The sequence below is a fragment of the Podarcis erhardii genome (assembly GCF_964252035.2).
Source record: "Podarcis erhardii genome assembly, chromosome: 6".
Lineage (NCBI taxonomy): Eukaryota > Metazoa > Chordata > Lepidosauria > Squamata > Lacertidae > Podarcis > Podarcis erhardii.
This window is the reverse complement of record NC_138510.1, coordinates 41461722-41479949: the sequence shown is the minus strand read 5'-3', so window position 1 is coordinate 41479949 and position 18228 is coordinate 41461722. Positions and strand designations below refer to the sequence as shown.

The 18228-nt window shown below is 44.7% G+C and overlaps 1 protein-coding gene across 1 annotated transcript in view; it reads right to left on the bottom strand.

Annotated features, from left to right (window-relative positions):
• The window catches only part of SLC45A3 (solute carrier family 45 member 3), a 40151-nt gene extending 35408 nt beyond the window's left edge, over positions 1–4743 (bottom strand). Inside the window, exon 1 of the mRNA XM_081866722.1 lies at positions 4478–4743. The gene's annotated coding sequence lies outside the window, so the exon portion shown is untranslated. The remainder of the gene's footprint in view (positions 1–4477) is intronic.
• Between the last annotated feature and the right edge of the window lie 13485 nt (positions 4744–18228).

Below are 18228 nucleotides of genomic sequence, written 5' to 3'. Positions count from 1 at the left end.
CTACATCCTGCTACTTATTGCATCATAGAGGCTATTCAGATTTCTGGCCCTCACCTGTCATTTATTTATTTTATTTAAAGCCCACTTGTCCAGCTCATGAGCCTTTCGACTACCATGAGATACGTACAAGGATCAACAGCAGCAACTTGAAAACAACAACTAATAACAATACCACAACAAATAAAACAATTTGAAGGAAGAGAAAACCCCAAAGGACAGAAGACAAATCTGGCAGTGAGGCCACAGGCTTGCAGAAAATTTAAATGGTACAGTATTTAGGTGGTGTCTGAATGCAGTCAGTGAAGGAGCCAAGCAGACTTCCTTAGGCAGGAAGTTCCATGATGTTGGAAGAAGCCCCTTGCTTGCATCACCAACAGCCCAGCTTCTTATGGCAGGCGATATGGAGAAGGCTCTGCACCCAATCAACTGACTAGATGGGCAAGTTTAGGTAGGAAAAAGTGAACCTATAAGAATCCTGGTTACAAGCCACAGAGGATAAAGGCCTTAAACAGGTCTGGAAAAAGACTGGAGCCACATGGAGTCACATGCTCCAAAAGAACTAGCTCTAGCAAAACCTCCAACTGCTGCCCTCTGCACCATCGGAAGTTTGCTTACACTCTTCAAAGGTAACTCCATGTAAAGTGTGTCACAGAAAGCCAAACCAGATGCAGCTAGGGTGGTGGCAACTATGTATTCTACTGAATGCCCTTCAAGGCCACTTTATCCAACTATGTTTGCTTTATTAAAAGTATTTACATATCTAGGGGACCAGGCAGCTTGAGCTTCTATCAAAACATGAGAAATGTTTCAGATTTTAAAACAAATACTGGTGTGCTGTGTCTTAAGGACAATCTCTCCTTAAACATCATGCTAGAATATGTCTTGATCATAGAACAGACATTACCAGTGATCAAAGGCTTGCCACCTTTATAGACAGATGTACAACTGCATTTTGCTCTAAACTGACTGCTTTGTGAGTATGTCCTAAAGCTGCTAACCATTTAGGTTAGACTTGTAACAGGATACAGCAGTCAGAAATAAGCTGGGCTGCGTTAAACACATGGTAAGAAAGAAGAACCTTATCAAACCACTGTACTGATCCAATTGTTCAAACATCTCCATATTCTGTCCTGCTGCCTGTCACATTTTCTGAAGATTTGTAGAATGACTAAGGATATATAAGCATCAAAAAGCATGATATAATGTAAACTGCCCAGTGATCCCCAGATGAACAGAGATATATACATTTAATAACTATTTAAATTTATTTTATTTTATTAATTAATGAGCACCTAGAACACATCACTATAACCTCAATCCAATGTCTCTTAGCTGACCACTAGGCACAGAATATACCAATGTTGACATGTGGAATACTAATGCTGAGGCTCAGGGGAGTTATAGTTTAGTAATACCGGCCCTTAACTATTCATGCAGCTTTCTTGAAAACACTCTTTCTCAGCCTGTTTCAGAGTGCTCTACCAACAATCCCTTAAAGCTATTGCTTAGCAGTACAATCTCCTTTTGATCATGTTCCCCCCACCCCAAAACACACACACACACAATATATTATGCACTAGCTTCTGAAAAGAGAACGGCACCACACCTTATAACAGAATTTAAACAAAGCAAAACTGCTGGTCCCTATATAAAGTTTTCCTACAGAAAAGGGAGGGGTATGTGGAGAGGAGTATCACATGTGGGAAAAAAGCACAGCAATTCCATGTGCACCACATAAAGGGGTGCTGATGTGGCAGCACGCCTGAGCTTCCTTTGCATTCATCATCAATAAATTTGTCCCTCAGAGTGTGTTAGGAATCAGGAACCACAGCCCTTACTCAGGCTACTGAGGTTTCCATGAGTTTCTGTACTTCACACAGAAGAGAAGAGAAAGAACTGCAAAGAAAAGTTTTACGAGGGAGTCAAATAGAACATCAGCACACTGGTTCTGAGCTTAACATGTAAGCTTACTCATTACTCAAATATTTGCACTTTCCATCATCATTGCACTAAACTACTGCTCTGTGCTTGCGTTAGCAGGTGCACCGTATCTCAGATAATCCTAACTAAAACACTAGGGTTATATCCCATCCTGTCATAAAGGCTTAGTGCTACTTAGAATCCATTACTCAGGTTCCCCAAAGCTAGAAAAAGAAGGAAATTAAGGCAATAGCTTTTATTGGATTAGCTTCGGCTGATACTGAAGAGTGCAAACTTGATTTACACAGCAGTATTCTATAGGCAAAGGTGAAAAAAGGAGCACAGAAATTGCAAAAGCTTGTGATACTACATAAAAAGTGAACAGATGAATTATTCCTTATTCTCTATAGTCAATAGCTGTTCTGTTTCAAAAAGACAGAACAGTTGCTTACTCATTGCCTATGGGAACACAAGTTATGTCAAGATAAGAGTTTAATTAACTATTAGGAAAAGGATCTTAACAGCGGGACAAGTTGCATAATCTGAGCTACATGTTGTCTGTCTGTGGCACAAACATGATGAAATCCTCCCAGGAGTTTTGTGTTTGACAGAGAAACATGGGCAATCAACTAGAGAAATAGTCAACAGCCAATTCCCATTGTGTGGCAATCTTTTGCCTGGCAGGATGTGCTCAGACCTTGACTTTGTAAATAAAAAAGTGAGGTGGGGTTCCTCCTCAGCCAACATGTGTTCCTCGTGATTCAAGGGTCCATTCCTATCCTTGCACCCCCACCCTGGAGATGGGTGCCTTGCACAAGGCATGTTCAGATTCCATTCACAGTTCCAAAGCTGCTTTCAAACAGTTTCCAAAAGTGCAGTGGGGAAACACGGCCCAAAATAGTAAGTGATGTTACTTCAGTTATACACAGCACTGGTGCCAGCACCTGGCATCTTTGGCCCGCTGCTGGGGGCCCAGCACCCTAGAATCATAAAGTTGGAGGGGACCCCAAGGGTAATCTAGTCCAACCCCCTGCAATGCAGGAATCTGTGGCGAGGCCCACTGCTGACACCTACCTTCCTCCTTGGACACCTCCCCTTCCTTGGCGGGGGGATATCAGTTCAGTGCTTCAAGCAGCACACTAGATGGTAGGCTCTAGCTGCCAGGGGTGCTGACTTGAATAAAATATTGGGGGGGCAGGTAAGCCCCACCCAGCATAATCGATCAGAAGACACAGAGAGCGCACACCATTTGGATGGTAGTGCCCATTAACTTGGGGGGCACCCCCTCAGATATTTTATTGGAGGGGGGGAAAGACCTCAGCCCCTAAGACTTGGCTCCAACGCTAGCTGCCATTTAAATTTTCCATAGTTCTTCTGACATAAAGTTGCTCTGGAAAATTTAAACCACCAGCTGCCCAGCACTGCTTGGTGTCCATCAATTGTTGGGGGGCCAAGGGCCCCCCGAATCCTACCATTGTGTTGCTACCCATTCTGCACCCAGAAACCCTAACAGCTTCACCAGTGTTGCACAGTAGGGAGTAAGGGATATGCTGCCAAAGAATGAAGGATCTGTACTCTCTCCCTTGACACATGCCAAGCTTCTTAAAAGCGTGGTGTTTGGACTATACGAGACAGCCGGCAACTGGATTGTATCAACTCATGGCTCTCTCAAGCGACGAGCGGCCCTATATCTCCCGGGATAACTCATTCCACAAGCCGGACTTCTTGTTTAGAGAAGTCGATCCGACGGCAGCGCACGTGCTCCAGAAAGGCTGGGAGACTTGGGAGGATGAAGTTCGCTTGTTGATCCGCTTATCCGGGGCAGGCGGGGGTCCCTTGGCCAGCCAGCAGACCGGCTCTTATTAAGCAGTCCAAGAGCAAGGCAGGCACCGGCAACATCCCCATCGCCCCCGCCCCGCTGGACCGAGGCGCCCTGATTCAGCCCCACCTGCTCCAGGTTAAAGGAACCAGGAAATCGGAGCAGCCGAGCAGGGAATCTTTGACGCGTCCGTCACCAGGGAAGGCTGCTGCGAGTTCAACCAAAATAAACACCCGGCGGTTCAGTGCGTGACTCACGCCTCCTCCCCCACCGCCCCCATCTCAACTTTTCCGGAGACGAAGATTTCCCAAAAGAGAGATCCGGCATGATCGCGCCCAAGAACCTGGCGGGCTTCTTGCAGAGCAGGCGCTGCGTGCCTTGGGCCGCCTTGGGCTCCCGGGCCGAGCCGGCTGCTCCTCTCCCGGCGCGCCCTCCAAGCAGCCGCCCGCCCACAGCGGAGGACACGCGGAGCGCCTGCCTGCAGCCGCCCCGTCCCGCCAAACTCCGGAGAAGCGCCGGCCGGGAGGGGCCGCCGGGCTCCCCTTCTGCACTCGCCCCCCCCCCCTGCAAGGAGCATCCCCGGGGATTTCCACCTCCCCCCCCCGGCTCCAATTCATGGGCAAAGACAACTCTCTACTTCTGGAGGAGATGCTTTGCAGTCTTTAAAAGTGGCGGGGAGTGCCCACGGACTTGCAGGAGGGGGCTCGGCCCAGACAGGCGCACGGGCTCCTCGCGTACCTGGCATAGAAGCAGCAGCGCCGCCGCCAGCATGTCTCCTTCCCCGGGGAAGCCGCCTCTCCGCTTCGGCCCCCTCCGCGCCGGGATTTGTGCAGAGGCGCTCAATACCCGCCAGTGTCTCGCTCTGCCGCCTTTTAAATTGGCCAGCCCCAGGGCGCATGCGCCGAGGCCGCCAGGGTGGAGTGAGGTTGGCTTTGGTCGGGTTCGGCAGAAGGGCTTCTCCCGACCCCGAGGCATCGTCGAGGGGGCGGGGCGGGGGCTTCTCCTCCGGTCCTACCGGCTCTGCGCTTCCAGGCGGCGATTGGAAGAGACTCGGCGACCGAAGAGCGCAGACGGCGATGTTTTCTGGAGGGAAGGAAGGGAAGGGTAGACCGAGATTATACACACACATATCTGTCGAGGGAAACGTAGGAAGTTTCCACTCGTTTCAATGAAGTCTATTTTGCAGTAAACAGCCCCGTCCCGAGCACACGCTGCGAGGCAAGCGTTATGATGGTCAACTAAGTTATACTCCGAGTAGACCCACTGAAATCAGTGAAGCAGAGTTAGCCACACCCATTCATTTCGATGGGTCTAGGTGTGCGATGCAATCCCTAGCTTCACTTAACATGATATTTAAGGATATTATGTTGGGCTTAATGTTTTGCTGTTAGCGTGGTGGTTGCCAGCATTTTATTATTACTTTGGGGGGTGATTCTGGAAGCTGCGTTGAGAGGGTTTGACCCAGAACGATGACCTTCAAATATTAGTTGTTGAAGGGGACTACAACAACAGCCACCCAGTTCTACTCTGTGAGAAAAGTGTGAAAGATTTCCTTGATGGAAAGGCAGAGGGGAAAAGCTAAGGTTGATTTCAGTGGAACTTACTTGCACAAATGGGGGTGGGGGAGCAATTTCTCCACTTTTTTCACTCTGCCCAATACCTAGATGAAAATAGACAGAATTACCTAATAGAAAATGTATGTCATTTATTTTAAAAACACCACTGGATTCAAAATTTCACCTGGATTAAGTGGATCTCAAATGGCCTTCTCTCACAGGCTAAACTATTGCCTCTAAACACACATGATGTTGATTATTTATTACTTGCAAATCACTCGACCTTTGGATGTTCAGGTATTGAAGGAGAAAGTAAAGAGAGCTGCTACACCACAAACATTTCTGTCCTTCCCTCCTTTGGAATCTACAATCAGCAAATGGCCTCTCTTACTTAATAACTCAATGGACTGAGTCAGGCATCCCCAACCTTCGGCCCTCCAAATGTTTTGGACTACAATTCCCATCATCCCTGACCACTGGTCCTGTTAGCTAGGGATCATGGGAGTTGTAGGCCAAAAGATCTGAAGGGCCGCAGGTTGGGGATGCCTGGACTGAGTCCACCTTCTTAAAGATGTGAGGTGGAAGGTTACTATACTGTAGAGAAAGAACTTTCTAACCTAGCTGTATCAGTGGAAATTCCTTGTATCTTACCTCCATTTTAAGCCTGTTCTAGTAGGGGGGGGGGTCAGGAGAGTAATACTATGCACATTTACCTCTGAGTAAGGCCCACTGAGCATAGGGTTTCTCTCTCTGTGATGCCCATGGCCTTTCCTGCCCATGTTGCCCATGGCACTGGTATCACAAAGTTACTTTGGGCAGCCAAATGAAATGCTGTTAGCTAGATAGGATGTCATCACCATTTTGGCTAAACATTGGAATAAATTTCCTTATGGTAAGAGCTGCTCAAGCGTTCAGCAGACCGCCTTGGGAGGTGGCAAGCAGCCTGTTCAGCAATATCATCTTTGAATGGAGCAATGTCCTGTGAATCTTCTGCCACTCATGCATCATTTGTGAATGCTACAAGGGCAATTTGTTTCAACTCCGTGTAAATTTGCATAGAAATTGATTTCACGCTCTGGTCCATTTAGAACTTCATGCAGCATGAGGTTGTGACAACTCTTCAGCCATACATGAATGTGGACATTCCCTGAACATATGTGTGGCCAAATAGATGTTTGCCCAAATGCTTGCAAACAGAGGCACAGACGCATTTGGGGGGTGGGGTGACATCTGTTCTCCAATTAGACAAGCACTTACAGATACAGTATACAATTCAGTGGAGCCAAGCCAATTTATTCTCACTCGTGACTGGGCCAGGACTTTAGCCAAATGTAGTACCCACTAAACGAAAGCCAGTTAAAATATTGCAACTGCCAGATATCATTGCCTCCTCTTCTTCACTTACCATCTCATCCCTTGCACTTTTAATTTAATTTTGGATTGACTGCACAACAGTCGCCTTGTTTTCCATGCCGGACAGCTGTTCCATCTAAATTGCTTGCAGACTGGAACCCGCACTGCATGGGAAAAAGCATGTGGAACACCTGCACTCAGAGTCACTTGAACCAATGGGAACAAATCCATTGGCATGGCTCTTGAAGGCAACTGAAGGGTGCAAAAAGACAGCACTGTTTCCTTTAGAAGCTCCAAGTGCTTCCCAGCTCCTGCTCATTGTGCAATTATAAAAAAAACCAAAAACAAAAAACCCACAATTCTATTTATATTTGTAAAAATAACAGGAGTTCAAAACTGGTGTGGAGAGATTTCTAACCAGGAAGCATCATTTATTTTGTGTGAGAGAAAAGTAGTTAGGTAAATGTTGATGTCAGTTGCTTTTCCTGCATTTTGAGTTCCAGATGGAGTTTGCATTTTTTCAGTGATCCAAGTGTAAAAATGCCCACCTGCAGGGAATTACTAACATGAACATATTCTCACAAGGGTAAGAGAGTTAGGGACAGAATGGAAATAAGAATGAGTAGAAACTTAAGCTGTAAAACTTTAAGGGCTGCTGCTATTGAATGATTGTCTTCCTTTTCAGTTGTTACTAAACCAGTTAAAATAAGATTCTAAAGACAGTCTACAGGCCATACATTAGATTTTCCCAGCTATACTCTACTAAAAAATACCCACCACCCCTTCTAATAACAAACTGAGGTGGTAAGTGCCCATAGGAATGGTGTTCCCAAAAAATAGAGCCACTGAGAAACATGGGCGAGGTATTAGCAAAAAACCCAACCCCTCCAAGAAACCAGCTCAGTGATAACTGAGCATGCCCAGTACTCATGGAATGTGGGGAAAGGGGCAGGAGAACAGAATGGAATATCCTGAAGGAGGGACATGGTTGGCTGGAAACCCTGAGCCCTGCTGTTAGAGTTTCCACTTGACAACAGTGAAGGTCTCATATTCCATATTGTTAATGGCCTGAGATACATTTTAACCACTTGCTTCAAGCCTAATGGCCATAGCCCAGTGCCATGTTGCATGTGCACAAGTCACACTGAAATCAAGCTTATGCAAGCTTGAATCATTACACTGGATCATTCATAGCCACTGACATCCAAGCTCAATCAGCACAGAGTATTTTCCATTGCATGGGTAATTATTAGCTGTGATTCCTGCATTGCAAGGGGTTGGACTAGATGGCCCTTGGGGTCCCTTTAAACCCTACAATTCTATGATTCGACATTTAAGTCTCCATTTGAAGTTTTGCGTTTGCTGACTTTCATATTCTAAGCATAATACAGCAGAAATATTGTGCTTATCGTGTATACGTTTATGGAAAATGCCGTTCCAGTGGTCAGAAACAATACAGTTGTAACTGCCTAAGAAGTCAAGGAAGAGGAAGTGTAACGGTCACATCAGTTGCCTCATCTGATTAGATGTCTTCACATAGTTACCCTATTATCTAACAATGACATGCCCCAGCAAGCTGCAGTCACCAAACTCCCATAATGTGGTCCCTTTCTTTGTGATAAACAGATTTCAGACACAGAAACATACCAGTAGGGGGTTTTTTTTGTTACCAGAAATGTACAGAGATGTTAGGTTATTCACAACTAACTGTTACTATTAGCATATAAAGCCCTTAACAACTTGGGACCAGTTTACCTACAAGAGGGCCTTATTCCTCATGTGCCCACTCAACTGCTTTGATTGGCAGAACTGGCACTACTGCAGATGCCACATAATACCCGTTCCACATTTGTAAGAACTCAGATTGTTTAGTGTGGCAGCATCTGCCTATTGAGATCAAGCAGGAACCTTCACTGAACTCTTTTTGGCGCCTGCTGAAAACATTCTTCTTTAGGAAAGCCTTCCCAGGTGCTTGGAAGGTTGGGGGAATTTTAATCTGTTTTAATATTTTATGTTTTGTATGTTCTAAAGTATGGTTGTGAATTATTCTTGATTTTATTATCTTTTTGTAAACTGCTTTGAGGTCATTAACAATCAAGCGGTGTATAAATCTTATGAAATCAATCAATCAATCAATCAAGAACATCTGAAGAAGTGTGCACACAAAAGCTCATACCAATAACTTAGTTGGTCTCTAAGGTGCTACTGGAAGGAATTTTTTTTATTTTGTTTCGACTACAGTAGACCAACACGGCTACCTACCTGTAACTATAATCAAGAACTGAGTATGACTTAAGTCAGCTACCACCCAGTGAACACAATATTCTGGCTTGCATTTACTCTGGATCCCTAGTTGGTTTCTAGTAAATATTGGAAAGCAAAATAATGACAGTGGTTCAGAATTGTTGTGCATTGTAACATGTTAAAAGATTAGAATGCCCCCAGAACTTAGACAGCCGGGTCCTTGACATTGTCAGTGCATGTGTCTCTTGGACTTAACTTTCCTTCCTCTCCAAACAAAAAGCGTAGTCTCAGTTCAAACATGCCACCCATAAAATGAGTAATCAGGAGACAATAATACCCAAAAATCAAGGGAGGACTAATACTGAACTCCCATCTCCTCCAAAAGTAGAAAAATCTACAGGCTACTAATCAAGTCAATGAAGATTGTTGGGTGCTATGAAAAATTAGGGCACTGATTCAGGAGCCTAAGTATGTGTTTGGAAGTCTATTTTTAGACATCAGTGCTTCATTACCAAAGGTTATAACCAAGACTGAAGCACTGTTATTATGCTAGTTTAACCTCCCTCTTCCCAGATTTACTAACTAGAGAACTTTCAAGGGCCTTTTTCAAGTACTGAGAACCCAAAAGGCAAGCCTTATTTCCACTGCTAAATCTAGGCGCCGTCCTTCACCCACAGTGCCAGCCTGTGCACTGTGGTGACTTCTGTTTCACTGTGGCGCCGTCCTTCACCCACAGTGCCAGCCTGTGCACTGTGGTGACTTCTGTTTCACTGTGGTGACTTCTGTTTCAGTGTATCTGAAGAAGTGTGCATGCACACGAAAGCTCATACCAAGAACTAACTTAGTTGGTCTTTAAGGTGCCACTGGAAGGAATTTTTTTATTTTGTTTTGACTATGGCAGACCAACACGGCTACCTATCTGTAACTGGAGCCTGTGCATGTTTACTCAGGAGTAAGTCCCACAGTATTCAGTGGGACTTGCTCCCAGGTAAATGTGCACAGAACTGCAGCCCCAAACATCAAAGACAGAGGTGTGTCAGTGTGTTAGCAATGAGACCCAAGAAGCAATGGTGATCAGAAATAGCAGAGAAGCTTGCTATACAAATGCTGACCAAGGAGTAAGAAAGCCAGAAGAAATTAAGTCTCTTGGTCAAGGTCAGCCAGCAAATCAATTAACAGGCTTTTTTAGAAAACGAAACAAAACTCAAGGCCCACTGACCCTTCTCCTGAAGTTTAGCCCACTAGGCTCTAGATCAGGGATGGGAAAGGACCTGTGGCCCTTCAGATGTTGTAAAGACTCCAAATCCCATCAGCCCCAGCCAGCAGGGGCAACAGTCAGGGATGAAGGGAGTTGTAGTCCAGCAACGCCTGGACGACCACAGGTTCCTCACCCCAATGAAGATCCTTCGTAAATTGCAGTATATGGTTTTGCAGCAGTCATACACGATGAGTGAAGACCAATGTAATATTTCAAAGTACCTTTTCTGCCCTCAAAACTCATATGTATCTTTGGAGCAAGTTTGGCGGGCGGGGGGGGGAATGAATCTGCAAGCTTTTGGTTAGGTTTCAAGTTGAGCAGAAGAAAAAAGCTATCCGTCTGTGGGTGACTAGTTGTCAGTGCCCAACAAGCACACCCATCCCCAGAGAAATTAGAAAGAAATTTGAAACAGGAAATATATTTTGAAACAGGAAATAAATATATATAATTTCTCTGGGGATTGGGATGTGGCAAGGATGGGCACTGACAAATACACACACACATATACATCATAGGCAGAAACACATGTGCCTCTTAACTAAAGTCGACTTGCTGTAAGAAGGAAGGAGCAAGTCTAAGGACTGACACACTCATTGATCCAGCATGTGATGTACTGACATGTACACAAGGCCGGCTCAAGACACTTCACTTGGCAAAGAACAAAATGGCACACACACACACCCATGCCACACAAAGTCAACCGAACTGGCTGCTGAATCCTACTATAGGGCAAACCCTGAGGGAGATCAGCAGGGTAGTTATAAAGGTGGAAGGCATGACACACAGCTCTCTTCCCCAACAGAATGGTATAGTCAGGGTGCTCAGGAGAGAGGGAGCTGAGCGGCACCACCACCTCCCAACATATGCCGCCTGATGGCAGTTGTTTCATTCTGCCTAATGGTAGGGCCAGCTGCAGAAGCAGGTTTACCCTGCAGGGCAACTCAGAACAACTTGCAGCTAATAATAATAATAATAATAATAGTAGTAGTAGTAGTAATAGTAGTAGTAGTAGTAGTAGTAATAATAATAATAATAATAATAATAATAATAATAATAATAATAGAAGAAACCAAAAAAACCAGTACAGTGGTACCTCGGGTTAAGTACTTAATTCGTTTTGGAGGTCCGTACTTAACCTGAAACTGTTCTTAACCTGAAGCACCACTTTAGCTAATGGGGCCTCCTGCTGCTGCCACACCGCCGGAGCACGATTTCTGTTCTCATCCTGAAGCAAAGTTCTTAACCCGAGGTACTATTTCTGGGTTAGCAGGGTCTGTAACCTGAAGTGTATGTAACCTGAAGCATATGAAACCCAAGGTACCACTGTAGTAGTAAAAGTAAGACTTTTTATACTGCCCCCCACATCAGTCTCAATTCAAAGCAGTATACAAAAGATTAAAAATTAAATATATGCTTTGCAGCAGTGGGAATCTCCCAGCAGAACTAGAGAGTAGCCAGTCATTTTTTAAAGCTGGGGTTTTTTCCTAAGCTGTCTTTCAATGCAAACCGATCTGCGAATGGAGAGAAGAAAAACGAAGGTGGTGGGAGAGAAAAGACTAGAGTTGGAACAGCAAGCCACGCCCTGACAGTGAGGAAAAAAGCTGTTTCCTGAAATAACTTCTGCCTCTGTGTCAGTAGACAGGCATAGGAGCCAGAAAGGCACTTGGAGCTAGTGAGTGTGGCCACTCCATTCTTGTACATCTGCAGAAGAGGACAGCAGCAAGCCCAGATGAAGGAACTCAGAGCCAAATTCATGTAAACAATTATTTTATGTTGAAATCCGTCGTACCGAAAACAACGGCACCTTCCTTGGAGATTGGGATCCCTATAAGCAGCGCAGGATGGCAATACCACTTGTCCTCTGAAGGAATGGAAGTGGTTTGGGTGGAACAAGGATCACATCATGCAAGTTGCCTTTGCTGTGTGGGCACTTAGGGTGTGCTTGGGTCTGACTACTGTACACCATGCATATTCTGTGCACATGCTTCAGTAGGTCAGCTAAGTTGTGCACATATATACAAGGCAGGAGCCAGCATGGCCAGTGGTCAGAAATGGTGGGGGTTGTAGTCCAACAATATCCGGAGAGCTAGGGAGGGTGGGGTTGCAGTCTGTCATCTCCTTCATCAAAAGACAGAAGGCTGTTTTTAAGGATTTGCACCTCCCGTTGAGCATTCTGTTTCTTCTTGAGTACATGACGTTGCAGAATACACCAACTCTCACACAAAAAATGTTGTTGTTTTTTAAAAGCCAGTCTGGAAGGCCCACAAAACTCTTAACTTCTGTGCAGCAATGACTCTAAAATTGGCACATACCCATAAGGTAACTGAGGGCAAGAGGGAAAAGCCCACAAGACCACAACTCATTTGCACATAATTCATTGAAAATGTACAGACTAGACAGGGGTAGAGCTAGAAAAACAGCCAAGAGGAGGCAAAAAATAAGCAACACTTTAAAAACAGTTAGGCCTTTATTACACTAGCCACATGGCAACCACTTATATGTCCCAACCTATCATTATTGCTGTGAATCACAAGGATCTCGGAGAATAGAGGCAAGTTACATCACCCTACGAAAAGGACTGTCAGATCCCAAATCTCCAGTTATGGGGACTTTATGTGCGCTCTCTGCACATATTTGCATGCCATCAATGTGGCATTTGTTTAAATGGCTCACTGACTAGTTTTTCCAGATTTTCTAAAGGCATGGGAGAATAAATGTCAGGAGAAACCTTACACTCACCTCTTCTCTATGTACTGTACTGCTTTATTGACGACACCACGTAACCTACAAATTTGGTTCTCAGAAGGGCTGCAAATAAAAATACTTGAGGGCGGGGAATAAAACATTAAATTTGAAGTGGACTCCCAATTACTCATTTTGGAGTAGTTGTGTTTGCTTTTTAAATCCCTTTATCTTGTGTTCTTCCTGAAACACAATGCAGGGCAGAGGAGGCTACACAAGAAAGGGTTGAGGGTGCAATGGCTGATGCCCTCCTGTAACTTTCCAATAGTTTCCCTTCACCCCCAAAGGCTCAATCTTCCATTCTCTACTGAGACAGACAGAGGGGTGCCAACAACAACAGTAAGAGCCGGAAAGTCACTTTTTCAAATCTCACTTGAACCATGAACTGATTTACAAGATTGTTGTGAAGATTGCTAAAAATGTATGTGAAGGGTTTTGATCCCTTCAAAGTGTTATACTACCCAAATACTAAGGATAGCCCTTTTGGTGTTTTCCTTTCTGGGGCACCATTAGGGAGCAAGGACTGCATCCAGATGAGAAACCCCAGAACAGCATGCAGGGGAAGCAGAGGGGAGATTGTTGTTTCACCAGGCAAACAAAAATGTTTGTGAAGACTGAGCAATCCCCTTTGTGCTAATTTGAATTCCTCCCTATGGGTAACAGTCATCTAAGTTACACTCAGAGCAGGCCCACTGTAATTAATGGTCCTAACTTAGTTGTGTTTATTAATTTCAATGAGTCTACTCTGATTAAAACTTAGTTGAATACCACCCTACATTTCCAGAAAAGCCAACTACCTTGAGAATTAATTGAGAGCTTTTTTGGCAGTACATATCCATTCAGTGAAAGAAGGTTAAGCACCTAAAAGCAGAGTTACATACATACTATACCTCGAAAGCACATTTCCCCCCTCAAAGAATTCTGGACACTGCAGTTTGCTCAGGGATGCTGGGAATTGTAACTCTGTGAGGAGTAAGATATAGGGCCCATAATTCTTTGAGGGAAAGAAAGTGCTTCAAATGTGCTTTAAAGATACAGTATGTAAACACCTCTCCTGCAGATATCAGGCCACGTCCAGAGAATTATGGAAAAATGGAAGAACCCATCATGACTTTACTAGCTCCTATGTGAAGTTTCTTCACATAGGGAGCCGGTGTGGTGTAGTGGTTAAGAGTGGTAGTCTCGTAATCTGGTGAACCGGGTTCGTGTCTCCACTCCTCCACATGCAGCTGCTGGGTGACCTTGGGCCAGTCACACTTCTTTGACTCTCTCAGCCCCACTCACCTCACAGAGTCTTTGTTGTGGGAAAGGAAGGGAAAGGAGAATGTTAGCCGCTTTGAGACTCCTTAGTGTAGTGATAAAGTGGGATATCAAATCCAAACTCCTCCTCTTCTTCTTCTTCTTCTGACACAGAAGGATGCAAATCCCACTGCAGTCATCAGCATGCCTAGTGCCCTTTAAACCCTAGACTGGCACCGGGCCAAGCAGAACTGGGGAGACCTCCAGGGAACCACAGAAATGCAACTGTGGGCACTTATTGTCAAGGGAAAGGCTAGAGCTGGGCTTTCCCTGGGAGGCAAATTAACTGCTGCTGGATCGCTGCCAGGCTGAAAAGTGCCTCGTCTTGGATGTTTAGGGAGAAACAAAAAAAGGAACACCCCTATGACTTTCTTTTTATGCGCGCAAATGATGGTGTTCCATTACACCGTGTCTTTATTCATAGCCTTTTGATGGCGGAGCCATTTGTACGGAGTTGTTCCCAGCCTGGCTCTGCAGGGACTGCCGCCATATTGAACTGGTCTCAGGGGAAACTTTTCCCTTTCTGGGTCATTGCAAATGTGCTTCCAATCTCAGGACTCTGCCCTCATTGTCTCTCACCTTCAGCATGTTAACAAGTATCCGCTTATTCTTCTTCCAAGAGAATTTGACTCCCTTTGACTCCCACTCTGTAAGAAAATTCTTTACATTGTAACGTAAAGACATCCCTATGGGTCTCCTTCGGTTTGATTATTATTATTTAATCATTTTTTAAAATCATTGGTTAACAAAAGGGCTAATTAAAGATGATTGGATCTTATCGGATCAGCTCTAGCTGGCGAAAAAGATTCAGAGGAAGGGGGAAAGTAAATGCGGGCTGAGGTTTCTCACCTGATTGCTCAAAGAACAAAGAAGGTCTCTGCCGGCTAGACTTTGTTAATTGGATTACGGTTCAGATTCGGCGTTGGCCAGAGGGAGACGGCTGACGGCTCCGATTTCAAGCTATTCATTAATAATGCGGGGGCATTCTACTTCCTTTGCAACTCATGCTTAATAGACCAGAGTTGGCCCCGTCAAAGATCTCCTCTTTTATCTTTCTCACAATACGATCCAAAACTAGTTTTACTTCGAAGTAAGCTCTGTTCTGTTCAACGAGTATAGCACCCCCCCCCCTCAATAAATGCCTTTAGAACTGCAGCCTTACCGTGTAGGAATAATAGGACTGTTGATCAGCATGCGAAAAAGGCACAATGCTCCCCATCCCCACCCCCCAAAATCTGCTAGAGATCATTTGGGATGCTTCACTATTTGGGGGTGAAATTCAATCACGTGCTGAACAATGCAGGTTTGCAGTGTTAGTTGATTGAGAGGGCTTGCCTAACAAACACTCATCTACACAATTTAACACTTGCTTAAGGCAACATTACCTAGTCTCCCTGCAAACAAATCAGGGTGAAAGCTCAATAAACAGGTCATCTGGAAACACCCATAATGCAATCAATTGGTGCAACTGAGGTGGCATATTATGAGACAGGGGAGTGGGTAGGAGATGGAGGGCCACTCTAAGCAGATGAGTGAAACTGAAGAACTGAGCAGAGCAAGATGAAAAGGACTGGTAGTTCTTAAAACCTAAACTCTGTGGCAGAGTTAATCTCTGCTTTTCCATACATACATGTAGGCAGAGATGGACCAAGACATTTTGGCACCTGAGGCGAACCACAAAATGGTGCCCACCCACCCCCAGCCAGGGAAGAAGGGGTGAGTGAAGATTTGGAAGGGGGTGTGTCAAATCATCCTCACATGACAGCTGAAATGGGAATCAAAGGGAGGGGCCGCTCTGAATCATACAGGGTGGGTGCAAAGCCTAGTCACCACCTCTTAGCCTAACCTTCCTCACAGGGTTGTTGTGAGGTTGAAATGGGGAGGAATAAGAACCATGTACACCACCTTGAGATCCTTGGAAGAGAAAGGTGGTATATCACCATGACCCAAGAGCACTAGAATACATGGTCCTCAGAAGCTGTGGAGGAAATATTAAAAGGTCAATCACGGGACTCTGAAAAGCCATTTCTGTTCAGGAAAAAGAATCCTGCAACTCAAACACGGAAGTGGCAGGCGTTTGCTTTTGAACAGAGATGGGATTGTTGCATAAGTCCCAGACCTTTATCAGGCACTCAAGTAAAGCTGCTCCCCTGGCTAACATGTTATTGATTCTGGAAAGATGCCTAGCACCTCTGCATAGAGTTGTGGAAGAATGAAAAGCTGCTTGTGGGATTTACCTTCGCCTCATGGGAGATCAGGCCTTTAGCTTTTCAGCACTGCACACCCCCCAACTGCATTCTTAACCTCCCCCTCCTGCCTGCCTTTTTTATTTTAACGGAGCAGTCACATGCCTTGCATCATGCACACGTCGTTCCCTGCCAGCAGTGTTGCAATGGGTGAAATATGTCTGCCATACCCAAACAGATCTAATCTTTGCTCTGTTCATAGAGGAACAGACAGGTGAAAAGGCTGGGTTTTAATGCGAGAATTGTTAAGCTTTAAAGGTTTTCTAGTCTCTGTGTCTGCACTGAGGGTTAATTAGACCCAAAACCACCCCTGGCAGAGGCTTATCCAATCTATTTTTAAAAATGCAAATGATGGTGCCTTGATTCTGTCTGACGAACTCAGCTCTTGAGCCTTGATACACCTGGTAGAACTTGAGCTGCTAGATTCAAATCTCATCATTTACAAGGTCAGAGGTCTTGCCTGAGCAAATCTAATCACCAATATAAGAGACATGCAGATATGCTTCGAGAAGGCATGCAGGTTTGCTGAACTTGAAATGGAAGAGCAGCACGATATCCCATAACAAGAGGCACTACTCTGCGTCTTTTGTTTTGCATGCAAACTACAAGTCAGTGTCAGGAGAGGGAGAAAAAGAATCATAAATAGTCAATCAGTAATAGTTGATAAGACCTCTGGTGTCAGGATTATGACAGGATATGGGCTGTGGTGTGAATGCCCCAGGTGGGGAAAATGTGTGCTATCCCAACCCCACACAGGACAGTAGGCTGTAGCTCCCAGGGTCTATGGCTGAATAAATTGAGATGATTGCACATAAGGCTGCCAAGCTGATACAGCTGCTGTCAGAGATGCAAAGATGGTTGAGACCTCTAGCTATGCTTTCTTCCAGCTGTTAATCTGTGGTTTCTCTGGTGCCTTGTGTAAATAAGCTGTATGGAACATTTTTGAGTTTTGCAGTAAGAGACAGAGACTTTTTGTAACATTCAAAATCAATTTAAAAACACACATCTGATCAGATCTGACCATTACAACACAACCTAATGTCCCACTATGCTTGGTGAGATTGACAGCAATCTCACCAAGCATAGTGGGACATTAGGTTGTGTTGTGTTGTGTTGTGTTGTAATGGTGTACTTCCAGTTTGACTAAAGCAGTCATATGTTTTGATTTATGGATAAGGTATTTTCAGCACTGAAGGAGATAACATTCTTGCCAGATCTACTTTGATGATAATTTGATCACATTTGCTGAGTTCACTCAAAGCAGCATTTTTCAAATTGCACATTAAAGGCTGTGTACGCACATCTTATTACGGAATCAACGGAGACTACGTCCCTGCTTTTTCTATGCAGTCCACACCCAATCTCGATCTACTGCATATTTTTTGCCCCTGAAAAGCAGCTCTTGAGAAACTGGTTTCATCCTGAAAATTAAAAAAACAAAACAAAACCTCATTGCAAATTGATTCTTTATTAGCCTGCCCAAAGATAAAGCAATAGCATCTGCCTAATATTAAAAGAGTGGGTGCTGCCACACAGGATCAACTTTCCCCCAAGTGCAGGATGAACTTTACATGCTTGCAACAATCCCATTTTCACAGATCTGAGTGGACACATACAAGGTAAGGTTGCCTTTCACATAAACTAGTCCCAAGCTTTTGAGGGCTTTATATGCTAATATTATCACCATGAACTTGACAAAGTAACAAATCAGCCGCCAGTGCAGATCTGCTGACAGGTTCCCCCAACCCTCTGGAGCAGATTTGGGGATAATATAGGTCACATCAGGGGAAA